General features: G+C 39.3%; 1 protein-coding gene across 4 annotated transcripts in view; it reads left to right on the top strand.

Moving 5' to 3' along the window:
• The first annotated feature begins 2,658 nt into the window (after positions 1 to 2,658).
• The window catches only part of TNC (tenascin C), a 74,898-nt gene continuing 63,522 nt past the window's right edge, over positions 2,659 to 14,034 (top strand). For 3 of the 4 annotated variants that reach the window (XM_030000372.1, XM_030000370.1, XM_030000373.1), the window contains exon 1: positions 2,659 to 2,883. The gene's annotated coding sequence lies outside the window, so the exon portion shown is untranslated. Of the gene's footprint in view, positions 2,884 to 4,829; positions 4,849 to 14,034 lie in introns of those variants that run through there. The other variant, XM_030000371.1, reaches the window with a different exon arrangement.

Below are 14,034 nucleotides of genomic sequence, written 5' to 3'. Positions count from 1 at the left end.
TTCTGACTCAGTATATCATTCAATGTTTGCAACAGAGTATGATTGAGGATGGGTGAGCCCAAAAAGATAAAACAAAAACAGGCCTGAACTGTTACCTGGAACTCATGTCATGGCATATTTTTTTGAAATCAGGTAAGTGGGTGGAGAATTATTGGAGAAAAATTTAGTTTAAATTTTGATTCAACAACTGTTGGCAGAAAAACTAGTATTAGCAAATGCTCCAAAACCAAATCCTGCAAGTTTCTTTCCACAGTTTACACACAAGCTTTAACTACCTTGTTTAGGCTTCTGGGTGTGGACAATGAAATACAGTGTTTTGCGAATATATGTGAAAGGACTACTGAAGTAAGAGACAGTGAATGGTTAATTGTATGGGGAACCATCTTTTTCTGAGTCCCCATCAGATTTTATTGGAAAAATTGTGTTACATCTCACATTCAGTTTTTGGCCTTGAGTACACATTTTAATTGAATTTCCCAGGACTACGTGGTTGGGAGAGAGCTAACGTGGGCAGGTACCAGGACCATCATGAGAATATTCTGAGAAGAATTACACACAAAAATTGGAGACTTACTAGTGGCTGTATACAGTAACCCTATTGCCTTTCATACCAGTAGAGATGTCCAGAGCAAGATTTACTTTTATGAAATCAGCGGTCAAAGAGGATCCGATGCCTTCACCAGGGATTAGTCAACATTTCTGACCCTCCCTTCAATAAAGCCTCTTTTCTTCTCTTAGGGAATGACTACTATGAAACACAGCACGTCAAAAAATTAACGCAGAAATTGGAAATGTGTGCTCATAAATGGTTGATACAGATACATCACTGATTTACCAAAACTTTTGATCTCAGTGGTTTTTGAACACTTCTGCAATTGGTTGGAGAAGCGGCATGTGTTAGCTGGAAAAAGAATTTGTAAGAACTTCTAAGAGGTTTTTTTTAGGTTGGAGGGTTTTTTTTTCCTTGATTTTTCATCAGCATCTATTTGGAAAGGACTAAAATTTGTGCCATGTGCTGAGGAAGGGAGCTTGGCGTGAGCTCAGCGATATTATTAGACACAAGAGAATACACACATGGGGTCAATGTTATGTATGAAAGCCACAGCAAAGAAAATTTAAGTAGTTCAGTGAGCAAAAGAACTCTACTATTTATGGTCTCCAAAAATAATGATTCTAAAATGGTGATTCAGAATTTCAGGGTCAGGAATTCTCCCATCCTTTCCTAAATATGTAGGATGGGCCAAATCTTCCTGGTAGTGCTGTGGTTGTGAAGCAGCAAAAAGGAAAAAATCCTGAAAGTGATGCGTGAGTCCATGGAGCCTGAGAAAGGCCAGCTGGGAGTAGATACGTTCAGAAAGAAACATGATCAGAGAGGCCCAGGCAATCAATTTTTATCCTTATGAATATCCTTGTTCCTGAGTAGAATCCCACTACTTTCCTAGTGGGCTGCCCCATAGCCTGTTGAAATTGGTGAGTAGTGCTTTGTGTTTTCATTGTCTTCAGAGGTGTTTGGGTAAGTCTTGCTTTCTAAATCATCAAAGAGAAAAGTGATTTCATCCTTTATACTAGAAGATAGACCTGAAAGTTAAAGATTAATCTTCCTCTCTCCCCCTGTGCCAGCGGCCTCCCCTCCTCCCAGAAAAAAGCCCAACCCTAAACCCAAAAGAAAACCAACATTGGGCTGGGGTGTAGGCAAAGGAGAAGCAGATTTTTAGTATCAGGTAGGAGGGACATGAGTGTTAATGAGAATCCCTTAACTGTGATCTTTACTTTTCGCCACAAGCTTGAGGTTCAAGGGTAGTCAGAGATAACAAACACCCCTGAAAAGGTCCCGGACGAGCACTCTGTGTGTGATAGCTCTGGGGTGGGAAGCAGAGAGAATGCAATGACTGAGAAACCATAAACCTCACAAAAGTGGCTGGATTATCTTCACACACACAGCCATGCAATCTCTTTTTATCAGATCTGAGAAGAAAGGGAATCCCTCCTGTGTCATTCTCTTTGGGCTTTTATCTTTTTTTTTTTTTTTTCATACGATGAATCCAGCTAGGACTCTGCTTACTGGACTTTTCTCTTGATTTCTCCACTCTTCTCCCAATGGCTCTTGAGAGCAGGAGTGCAAAAGGACGCAAAGGAGATCACAATCTTGAAAATGTGGGGATTTGCCAGATACTCAGCTTGTGTGAATCTGAGTATTTCAGTTGATTCCAGTGGAGTGGGGTCGATTTATGCTAGCTGCACATTACACCCATTATGTTCTGTAGGAGTTTCTGGAATTGAAATCCTGCTTGTGATTCCTCTGATTTTATTTAAATTTGCTACTCTTTCACAATGTTAAAATAATGGGGATGAGGGGATTAAAACTCCTGATAATGTACTCTGCTGATGCTGTAAGGAAAATATTCTGCTTTCTGAGTCATTTGCCCTGAGCTGACTTTCTTTTTTAATGGTTCAGGGGTTTCCTTCTTTAGCCATAAATTGCATGCAAATTCTTTTTTGTGTGTGTGCCTGTGTATGACAGTGTGTGTATGTGAGTGTGCGTGTGTGTCTTTCAGAAGCTAAGCCAAAGAGAGAGGCTGTTCCTTTAAAGCAAAACTGAAAAAAAAAATGCCTTCAGGCGTCCTATTACAGTGGAATGAGCCAAGGATCAGGATTTGCAGCTCAGCTATATAAACCCAGCAGAATCTGGCTGATCTGACCAGTTTGCCTTACTGTCAAACGTTTCTGTCTTTCACACATTCACACGCAAAATTAGACAACGCAAGTTCTCTTGAGTTTTGACAGGACGGCAACAAAGTCAGAAGCCGATAGCTGACTTTAACATCATATTTATTTCATGGAGACTGCTCACAGCGGGATCTAATCTCTGTCAGAGTCTGTAAGGTAAGTCTGCTTCCTTCCTGAATTAAAAAATCAGGAGTTCTTCTCCCACACAAGTTTGCAATGACACAGTGTTCTGTCATGACCCTCATAGTTATGATTATCAGTCTGAATAGTCAGGGATCTTATTAGGGAATGTTTTTGAATTGGAGCATGCCTGTCTTTAGTTTGTCTTTATTGTCTGGTGTAGTAATAATGTAAGAAATGTCTCAATGACATCAATCTGATCCAATGAATGAAGGAAGGATGAGTTAGTTGAATGCTGGACATCTACAGAAATATAGACAGAAACCTAATTAGAAACCTAATTGGCAGGAAGGGTAGAAAATCAGATCTGGGATTTCCTCTTGGCTACTGAAGTAATATGTTTCCCCCATCCTCACCTCATGTACCAGCCTAAATCCACTTACAGTTCTTAAACGTCCCAGGTAACTCCTCTTCCTATGCTATTATGTATGACTTGAAAAGAGTCAGGCCCTTTTCCTTTTTAATTTGCTGTCTGCACACTTATTCGCACCGAAGCCTTTGTCACCTTCCTCCCCACCCCCACTGGGCTCCAGTTTCTTTTAAAAGTGTGGTAACATTAGTCTGCAGTGGGGAGCAAAAGACAAAGGAAGATTCAGCTGGTATCTTATTACCAGTACTTAAATGGGTGGGTTCTGGGGAGTGGGAGGGTGAAATTCTCCATCATCATGGAAAAATGGAGACACTTGCTTTACAGTGTGTCTTAACTACTTGCTCCCTTGTGCACTGAGATTTTCTGCATGACTGTGTCTGCACTTGCCAGTTAGGCTCAAACTGGGTTAAAATACAGAAGCTGACTGGGAGAAGGTGACCGCACTTAGCTTCACTTAGGAGTTAAGCCCACTTACTCAAAACTTTGTGTTACATCACCTTTGCAGAGCTTTCCCTGCTTGATTTGCTCTTTGACTACTAGGAGATAGTTTTTGGCAGTTACTCTAAACTTCTGAAAAGTCTGTGTCAGACTATGCAGGAGAAAGTTATGTTCAGATTGAAGTGATGGTGACATCCTCTTGCACAGTGGAGACATTATAAAATTAAAAAGCATAATAAAGATATTTATCAGATTTTCTTTAATGAAAAAAATAGAAACCAATAAGGTGCATGCAATTCTATGGACTGGATAAAAGCCTTATTGTCAAGCTGTTGTGTTTGGTTTTCCTCTCCCAGTTTATTTAAAAAAAAAAAAAAAAAGGGAATTAATCTTACATGCTTCCTGATTAATGTTATATGTGTTTTTTGTCTTATTATGCTGGGGTTGTTCATTTGCCTTTTAAAACTGTGACATCTTAAGTGTGCTGTAGTCCGAGAATGAATTGGACAGTGGGGGCTAGCGGCAGTCCTTTGAATTCTAGAAGACTTGCAGAAAAACGTTATGATGCCTTTTGGGTTTTTTCTTACTGCTATTAGGAACTCAGGAGCAAATGTTTGATCAAATCAAATTGTTTAGTCAAAAGAAGAGAATCAGTTTATCTGCAGTTCACCTTCCCTGGGAGTGGATTTTGAAAGTACTTGAAAGTGTAACCAGGGTGTTGGCAGTGCATCCCCTTTGCAGCTGCTACACCTCTGCACCATTGCTCAGGAGAGGATGCGCCTCTGCACGGAGCAGGGTGAGTAGCAGCTGAAAAGGGGCAGAGTGAGAGGGATGCTGTACAGTGGACTGCTTGCCCTCACTGTCACTGACCCTATCACAGTCACTATCCTCAGGAAATTGCTATTCATTTCCCATATTTTTTTCTCATTAATTTTATCCTCTGGCTCCTTTCAGCCCAGAGAAAATTCTTTGCAAGTTCCAGTCTTTAATCCTATAACTACAGTTACTTTATCAGTGTTTCCAAAGCTGTAGAAGAGCCAAAGGATCTGCTGAAAAGTGTACAGCCTGCAGATTAGAATGTCATGTCTCATTTGGAGAGGAAGCTGATATTCTGCTGAAGAAATCTCATCCAGGTACACTGTGGTGATAGGCATAAGAAAAGAGAACCAACCAGATCCAATTGTCCCATTGAAATGATGCTTAATGATGCCAAACTTACCGGGAATATCCCTAAACTCAGGCTAAAAAGTGCTCCACAAAATTATGAGTAACTGTGTTAGCTGGAGATCTTTTGTTAATGGAAATCTATTCTTTTTTCTTTTGATCTCAACTCTTTAAGACTGGATGATTTCTCCTCGGTATTCACTTGAACTTAAATACCCTGTTGCTAGAACATAATTTCTAAAGGTGTTTGAAGTTCAGATCAGGTGGCTTATTTTTCATGTTACTGCTTTTTATAAAATATCTAAAAAAAGCCAAAGACTATTCATGTATGAAGATGTTCTGACTTGCTGTAAAGAGACTGTCAAAAGTTTGTTCTTGAGTATTGTTTCACTTTTTGATAAAAAAATGAGATTAGATGGCAGAGTCTGTGCTTCTCAGGACTTTTTCATCCTTCTCAAGAGTGAAGCAGAACTGAGAAGCAAGTGTGCATTTGAAACAGTGATGTTGCTTTGGAGCCAGAGCTTTAACCCTTTCATCCCCTCTGGCAAAACCATTTGAAATACTAGACCTGCTTGTGCAATTCTCTGCCATTTTCCTCCTACAGCACAACAGTACATCTGTACATCTAGCTTTGTAGGATGTGTTCAGAGGTTTGAGTGGTGCTAAATGGCAATGAAGTGTACTGGATTATTTAATAGTTGTCTGGTGTAAATGGATGTCCCGTATCGGCAAATCCGTAAGGGAGAAACAGTGTTCTTTCAGTTGGCTGTTTCCATTAGTGAACCCTGGTATCTGTCTAGGTTGAATATTACATTTGGAAGTAAGAGTAAATGCAGAGGGTGGTGTCTGCTTCATTATCAGCTACACATTTACCTGTCCTACCTGTGTAACATATATTGAAACTTGAGAAATTCAGAGTGGTTAAAAATTACTCTAATTTGAAGCCTGTGACTTGATATATTCATCTTTGGACGCATGCCATCACAGTCTGCTAAGCTGAAGGGCCATTGACAGTTTTAAGCTCCAGTGTCTCATAAAGCTCTAGGCTTAGAAAAGGATGATTTATATCACTAGAAAGTTAGAAATCTCAGCTTTCCAATAATTAAAAGGCATTCGTTTTAAACTGTGACAGTTTGAGATACTGGGCTTTAAAATGGTCCTCTGATTTACCAACATGCACTTCCTCAGACTTAATTTCTGGTGTCAATTTAGCACATCTATCTCAAAGACTGATCTCTGTTATCAAAACCAGTAGTTATAAACTACAGAAGTCTGAAACTACTGTAGAATGTAATAGCCACCTGTAGTAGTTTTAAGGAAGTCGCTGATGCAATATTGCAGAAAAATCATTGTTACTGAAGTAGGAAACTAAGGAAGATAGCAATCAGAGTGTATTAAGTTAATGAGTAAATATTTTATCATCACGCAGGCTCAGAAATAAGCAAAACTAGTGCAAGAAATTTTTAGGACTAGTAACTAGTAAGTTCTGGAGAGGAAACATCATAACTTAAGCTCAAGAGCTGAAAAATAAGGGATACGTACAGATCACTTCTGAGTTTATAAGATCTAATTTAATTCATTAAACTGCTTGATACCAAAGTGTACTTGCTGTCTATGGCTTCTATTGGTTTTGTGTTGGAGTTTATTAGAAGTTGATGATGTTGTTACTACTGCTACAGCATTTTAGGGCTTCATTGTATTGGAAAGAGTGAATAGACATAATAAGCAATGTTCTCTGCCACAAAGAACTTACAATTGCCATTATTAACTGTTCAAAAAAGTTCTTTGTGTAGTGAAAGAAAAAAGAAGGAAGAAGGCAGTTCTTTGAGGAATGGGACTACCGGAAAGAAGGAAAATGAACAACCCCGAGAGACAATCTTGAGCTGTCTCAGTTTCCACCGAGCTCTGGGGTTTATACAAGTGTGAAACTTCCCCTAACTCAGTGCTTACTGTCCACTCGTGCGTTCGACCCTCTGTCCAATCTGAGCTGAAGTTAAATGCCTTCCACATGTGGGAAAAGTTAAAAACTGGGCATTCTTCCAGCTAGTGAAATCTTTCAATGTATGATGTAACTAAACTGTGCGGAATGGGCAGACTGGGGAGGAGGAGTCAGAATGGGATTCTGCCTGACAGGAGATGTCTCTTGATCCAGCAAAAAGTGTTCAGGCATTGAAAGAAGGAATATAATAGCGATCCTTCTGCTAAAAGGACAAAGTCTGAATAACTTAGTGTCTGTTTTTAACATTTACTGGAATGATATACATGCCCTTATAACTAGACATGGCCTTAATGTAATGTTTTACTGGATTTCTATATGCATAATTTCTTTCTCTCTCTCCTATATACTGCATTTCCTGTTGCTGACAACAACAACAACAACAAACCCCTATAGCTTCAGTGAGTATATCTGGATGTAGACTTTAAAGTATACTAGTTAATACACATTATATCCCATAAAGTATCCCTCACAAACAAATGTGAGATTTTGCCGCTCAGGTTGTGGAATCAATGAGAATAACTCTCCATTTATGTTTTTGTTTGGCTTATACATGAGTCAATCACCAAAGATAAATTCATCCTGAGTTGATCTTGTTGCAAGAACTTTCTCCAAATTCACATCCTTAATTGTCTTGCCACTGTAGTTTCAATTAAATTAAGGTGGGATGTTGCCAAGTTTTCAGAACTTCCAACTAGAGAGTCCCTGTGTACGAATAGCCTGTGGCATTTTGTATTCTTTGGGTAGCGGGGAACAACGTTGCCAAGTTTGCATTCAGTCATCCATCACATATTAGCCTACTGGAGGTCCATTCTTCCCTAGCAATAGGGGAGCTCTGCTTCCTACTTAGAAAGATTACTCACACAGAAAGCTCTTTCCCCATAACCAGAACTGCACAGGGAAGAGAAAGGAAGCTTTCTTCAATTCATATAAGTGCTCGGTTTCCAAACTGTTGACAAAAATGATATTGTTTCATGCTTAGAAAACATATTCTTTTTAGTAATTGAGTAGAAAGTACAGGGTGGTAGAACAGAAATCTTTAATACAGATTTTAAAAACAATTGTTTGAATCATAGGCACAACAAAGGTCTACTGTAGCAGCGTGCCTCTTCCCCATGCCAGGCTGTAGCATTGACTGTATGTGTATAGACATTGGCCAAGATACTCAAAGGAGTCTGAAATTGGGTGCCTGAGGAAATTCCACTGTAATGATTTTCTTCAACTAAGTACTTGAGCATTTGTCTGTGCCTTATCCCAAGATGCACCAGAACATAAGCTCATAAACCTAAAATTACAAATGCTAATTTTCTTATGGGATTAGGATATTAACCATAATATTAATCTAAAATGTCTTGATTCTTCTTTAAATTTATGCTCTTTTACACCATTCTGGCAGCACAAAGCTAAAAGGGGATGTAAATATCTTCTTCTGAGTATACATGAAAATTAAACTGTGAGATTGTTTCGCTGTGTGCCCATCAGAACTGGCTAAACAGTTATTTCCACCGTTAAGGAACTCCTGCTGGAAGGGCATTAAAAAAAAGATTTATTTCCAAGAAAAGAGTTCACTTTTCATTCCCAAGAAATTAAAAGAACTGGAAACAGACATTTTTTGTCAATCAGTTTTGGGCTTGTCTCAAAGGCAGGATGCAGGGTTAGCAGGTGAGAGAGCCAACTGTGAGCTGAACACTCTTGTGACTGTGGTTTTCTGCCTCTTTGGTCTGATGAAAAGCCTTTATTTGGACAGGAAAGGTTCACTTTCAGTATGTGTTGTACACTTCAGTACAAGATTTTAGTGGTCATCTTCTTTCTTGGCCCAGCATTATCTCATTTTGTCAGAAGTCAGTTTGTTAGGCTTTCAAAAGGAGCTCAGTGTCCACTTTGCACTGGTTCTTTGTTTTTACTGGTTCTTTTGGAAAGCCAGCCTCTCTTGGATATGCTGAATCCTCCTAAATAGTTTCTCTGTGCTGTGTGACAAAGGTCTATGCCAAGAAAGATATAAAGGTAGCTTGTGATGTGTAGGCAATCCATTCCTCTTAGTGAGACACAGTGTAATGCATATTTTTCCTTTACTTGTGGCTTGTACTTCCCTTCTGCATTGCTTGTACTACAGTAATTCAAGTCTGACTCAGAATGAATGCTGCACACTGTAGACTACAAGTCAAATGAGAACAGGATGCATATTAAGGGAAAGGTCTCAGATCATTTTTCTTATTGAAGTATTTTGGCAATGTAGATAGTTTCCAGGAAAAAATGCTGGCATTTCCCATGGTGAGCACTCCTTATGAATGTCCTATCTATTTTTCCAGTTTGGTGGCCAAGTGAAGTGTTTATAGGAGGATATACCATCTATAAGCCAGGGAATTTATATTTCCACTGCCAAGTGTTAATTATGATGTAGACTTATACACTTTACAGGTTAGCAAGTCAATCACAGTGATCCAGCACTACAGGTGCTCCAGTTCCAGGTTTGATGGAAAGAATGCAGGACCTAGAGAGCGTCATTCTCAAATGTATTAACACTATTTGTACTTTATCTGTCATTCTCAGGCCATTATTTCATACACTGTTTTTTTGCCTTAGTAGTACTACTCTGGGATTTGACAGGGTCTCTGGCAGAAGCAAGGAAATATGGTTTACTACCATCCAGCCATGTGTGCCTGTCCATGCCCTCCCTATCACCAGACATGGTGCCTAGGCTCTTGCATTTCTGGGAACTCAGTGTCACTGCCCCATCTGTGTTCTCAGAAGCCCCATGCTCCTGGTATCATAATGCCATGTCAGTGCTGAGGAAGGTAATTTTGGACACCGAGTTCATTTGCTTTGATTTGGTTGGGATCCCTCTAGGTTTTGGTGTGATTACATTTCCACATTACTAATGGTCCCACTGGCACCATTCGAATGGGTGAAGTCTCATCTGTAAGAAAAGAGAACAGATCCTGAGTTAAAATAGTGCTTTCCAGGTTGTGGCCTGACTGTCTTTTGTACTATTTATGTTGCTCAGAACATGTGCAGGAACCCTTAAAGTCTCTTTATTTCTGTGTATATACATAAAACTCACACTTGATGTAAGAAAAGTGCAATTCCTATAAATAGAAATATGCCTTATATATCCTATAATCCTGTGTCCTAATATCCTATTAATATGCCCTACTACACTGACAAAAAGGGGGCCTTAGTCTAAATAAAAATGGAGTCTACACCGTCTAACTTCAGTGGTTTCACCTAGCGAGAGAGCTTTTTCTGCTAACATGAGCAATTATTATTTCACTTTAATATGGGGTGTTGGATATGCATATAGTATACCTGCTTGACATTGTCTTTATTACAGAGTAGAGAAATTTCTTTTTGCAGGTGATGCCTTGGCCTGATCTGATTTGGTTTGTGCTCATATAGGTTAGGACTACTGCTCATGGAGTAACATGGGGATAAAACTAGTCTGACAGAGAGGAAATTAGAATCCACCAAGCATTTTTCATGCATAGAGTGGCACTTCATTGTCTGCATTATTCCTTGTCCGCTTCGCTTCAGCTTGCATTTCTGAGGGGATGGTTTTCTCCTATGCAGACTTCAGAGGCTGCCAGCCAAATTCTCATGTGACACAATTGCATTGATTTCACTGGAGATCTGTTGCTGCATAATTGAGCTCCACATCCCTTCTTTTATTCCACAGCTCAAATTGCTGTCAGCTAAGACTTTAGCACAGACAGGTCTCAAGTCACTGTGGGTTAAGAGAACAAGGTCAGATGTTGTTGGTAGAGGTCTCTCAAGTCTCCCATTAGTGTAACAGTGCCCAATTTGTTGACTTTTGAAGCAGCAGCACAGATTTTTGTCCACGTTCAGTCACCATTGTGACTATTCACTTGCTCAGGGCTGTGTATATGGCTGTATTTTCCGTTACATTACATACGTGCTTCTGCTTTACATCAGAGCACTGAGGAACATCTGTAGACTGGACTTTTTAGAAACAGTCTCCTCTCTTTTTCCAAATGCCTTGCACTCAATTTGTTTCATATTTTGTGAATCTAATATATATTCTATTTTGTCTTGCCAAGCCATGGTTGATTTCACTCCATCTTCACTCTTCATTATATATTTTGTTCTACTAAGAGCTTGCTACCCTCCCCTCGGTTGCCAAAGATGCAAATTCTTGATGCTACCACATCTGACAGAACTAGGCCAAGCAGATATCTAGCCTGGGGGCTATTACTGGAAGTCAGATTTCAAGGAACTCCTTCTGTGGTCTTGTGAGTTAGAAAAATGTGCGCATTCCTGCACATTTCGGATGCTAGTACCAAGGACAGAGGAGCTCTGGCGGGAAGGAAAAGCTGCCCAAGTAAACTAATAATTGGTTTAAAAGCAAAGAATTGTCTGGGGAAGGGTTACCCATATATTTCCCCAGCTTCTTTTAAGATGACGACCAAAGTCTGCTAATGACAGGAGGCAAGTAATAATATTTCTGGTAGCCAAGAACAGTACAGGCTTTTAAGATTGAGTTCTGAGACATTTTTAGAGATGTCATTTGCAGTGCTTGAATAAGTATATGGTTAAATCAAAGTAAAATTACAAACTGCCTGCAAATAACCACAACGAATTCTGAAAGTATCCTGCTGCCTGCTGACCAATATCGTCTGTAGCAATTCATACTATTTAAACACTTTTTGTTATTCCAGACCAATATACATGTAGATTATTTGTGCTCTTAGTTACAGCAAAGTCATTAAAATAAAAGAATTCCACATCACTTGCCTCTGTATGTGACATTTCTTCAGCTAAGATCACTTTTAATATGGAAAAGTGTGATGCTGGGTGTATGGAGTGGAATTTTAGCTAACCTCTTCCTTTTGACCTCCAGGAGAAATTTAAAAAACAGCTTCATCGGAGATGCTGTACAAAGCAATGTTGTCTCAGTGTGCTTAGCCTGTTCACTTGTACACTATGTGAGTATTTGTTGAATAGGTCAATGGTTTATGATTCTTATAAATGCAAAGATCCTATTTTCTACTGCATAGTTTTCACTAATATTTTTTGTAAATTTATTAATTTGGCATCTGCTTTTTATAGCAGATCACCTATTTATTCACCTATTCATATTATATTTATCAAGAGTATTGATAGTTAATTTCCTACCTCTGTGGAAAAGCTGATGTTTGATGCCTGAGTTGTGAAATTTAGAGACAAATGAGACTGTCCAAGCTCCTAGTTCCAGAATTGGCTGCTGCTTTGTTCTTAGAAACTCTTGCTCAGCGTGAAAGGAGTGGGAAGAAAATTCAGAAGTCCTGAATTTCTGCTGTTCCCATCTCATCACAAAACCATCTAGAACTTTGTGAAATAAGCTCTGGAAAACCTATAGGTGGTTTTGGAAGAAACACTGTGGAGAAGGGTCTGGAAATGAAGCGGGGCTTTGTATGTGGAATGAACGTAAGTTGCTGTGATTCATGCAGAAAAGCACACAAACCTCATAGTTTGAAACTGCATCAGCAAAGCCCTCAAAATAATTCAAAGTGAAGTCTCCAGTGTCTACCCAGAAAATAATGAGCTCCTGACAAAGTGTAACTTGGCAAAGAAACTTTCCAAAGACAAGTTTAGAAAACCATAGATCTTTTCCAGCTCTGTGTCTTTGCTATGAGGAGGAAAAAGCCAAGAGACCAAGCAAATGCTTTTGCTATTAGGAAAGGATTTATTAAAAGGTACAGTACATACTTAGGAGGCAAGAATGATTTCTGCTGTGAGATTATGCGCAAAAGTTGCTTTTGCTGTGAAAGGGGGTTTTTATATTGGAAAAGGCACTAATCTAGGCCTCAGTGTCTGTGGCAGCTCTGCTATGGATCTAATTCAATTCCACATTTAACAGTCCAGACTTCTACATGTGTCTTCAGAGACTAATGGGTAAAACTCACTTCTGTGCTGTAAGTGCAAACGGGGGTTTCAGTGGGAAACTAAGCAAAAGGAAGGTGCAAATACATCCCTTCTGCTTTCCATGGAGGCCTTCTGAGATGACCCATTTCTGTAGTTCTGCTTCTGGTTTTAGAACAGTGACATTTTTTCTGAATCCATTGTCTTTGTTGCTGTTCACATCACTGATGTGTCCTGCTGTTTCTAATCCACAGTTTTTGTCTGGGCTGTATCTGCTAGTGGCTTTATTCTTCTTCTTTTGAAAGCTCCAGTAAGAACAGAGATTACTTTGCAGATGGGAGAAAAAGTATTTAGCAGATGCATAGTCCTGTCTTTTTCCTTCTTTTTTTTTTTTTTTTTCTTTCTCTCTCTCAAGTTTGTAGCAAATTGCTCTACTTGGCTGATTGCTGTGCACCCTGCCATGAGTCTGAATGCAGCTCAAAAGCACCCCACTGACCTGCTTGTTTTGTTTCTCTTTTCTGAGTTCTCATTTCCAGAAATCGATGCTCAAGTGTCCGAGCTCTTAACAAAAAACCAAGCTCCAAGGACACACTGAATTCCCTGTTAACTTGTGCCTCATCTCAGTCACTGAGAGCTAGACTAGATGGGGTTAGTGCTAGTTCTCCCATAGTTACCTCGTCTAATTCTGTTTCTCTTTTTTAGTTTATATGTAACACATTTGAATAATCTGCCCCATAAAATAACTAGTTTGTTTCCTGTGGCTTATAAAAATCCTTCTGTGGTTTGAGCTGGATGTAGTATTCTTCTTTACTTCCTGTCTGAAAGCATGAATCACTTCAGTTGTTTAACAGCAGAAGACGTTGCTACACAACGGTGGATACAGCTCATCATGGAGGAATATTGTGTGTACATGTGTGTATGAATGATTGCTCTGACTTCATAAAATGTCTGGAGACTGTTATAGATGAAAGGGCATTCTGTAGATACAAGAATCTTCGCTGGACCCCATGTATTTTGTTTCAGTTGCAGATTTTTCTAAAATTTTCTGGTGTGTTTCTCTGTGGGTTTTGTTAACCTTATAATTTATTTCCATGGATTCATCTTCTTATTCTGGTAATTGGCTTGGCACATCCTATGTTTTGGCTTCAGAATAAGTCTTCAATTTTCTGTTGTTACCCTGGAATTTCAAGCGGTCATGTAGCTGTCTGCATATTTGCTACACATCTCTGGTCAGACTTTCTTCTTCAGTGCAAAAGACATTTCCCTATCTGTGATTGTCTCTCCCTTTCATTGCAGGGGATAA

This window comes from Aquila chrysaetos, chromosome 24 (assembly GCF_900496995.4).
Source record: "Aquila chrysaetos chrysaetos chromosome 24, bAquChr1.4, whole genome shotgun sequence".
NCBI lineage: Eukaryota > Metazoa > Chordata > Aves > Accipitriformes > Accipitridae > Aquila > Aquila chrysaetos.
Note: the sequence above shows the minus strand (reverse complement) of the source record. Positions and strands in the feature narration are given on the sequence as shown.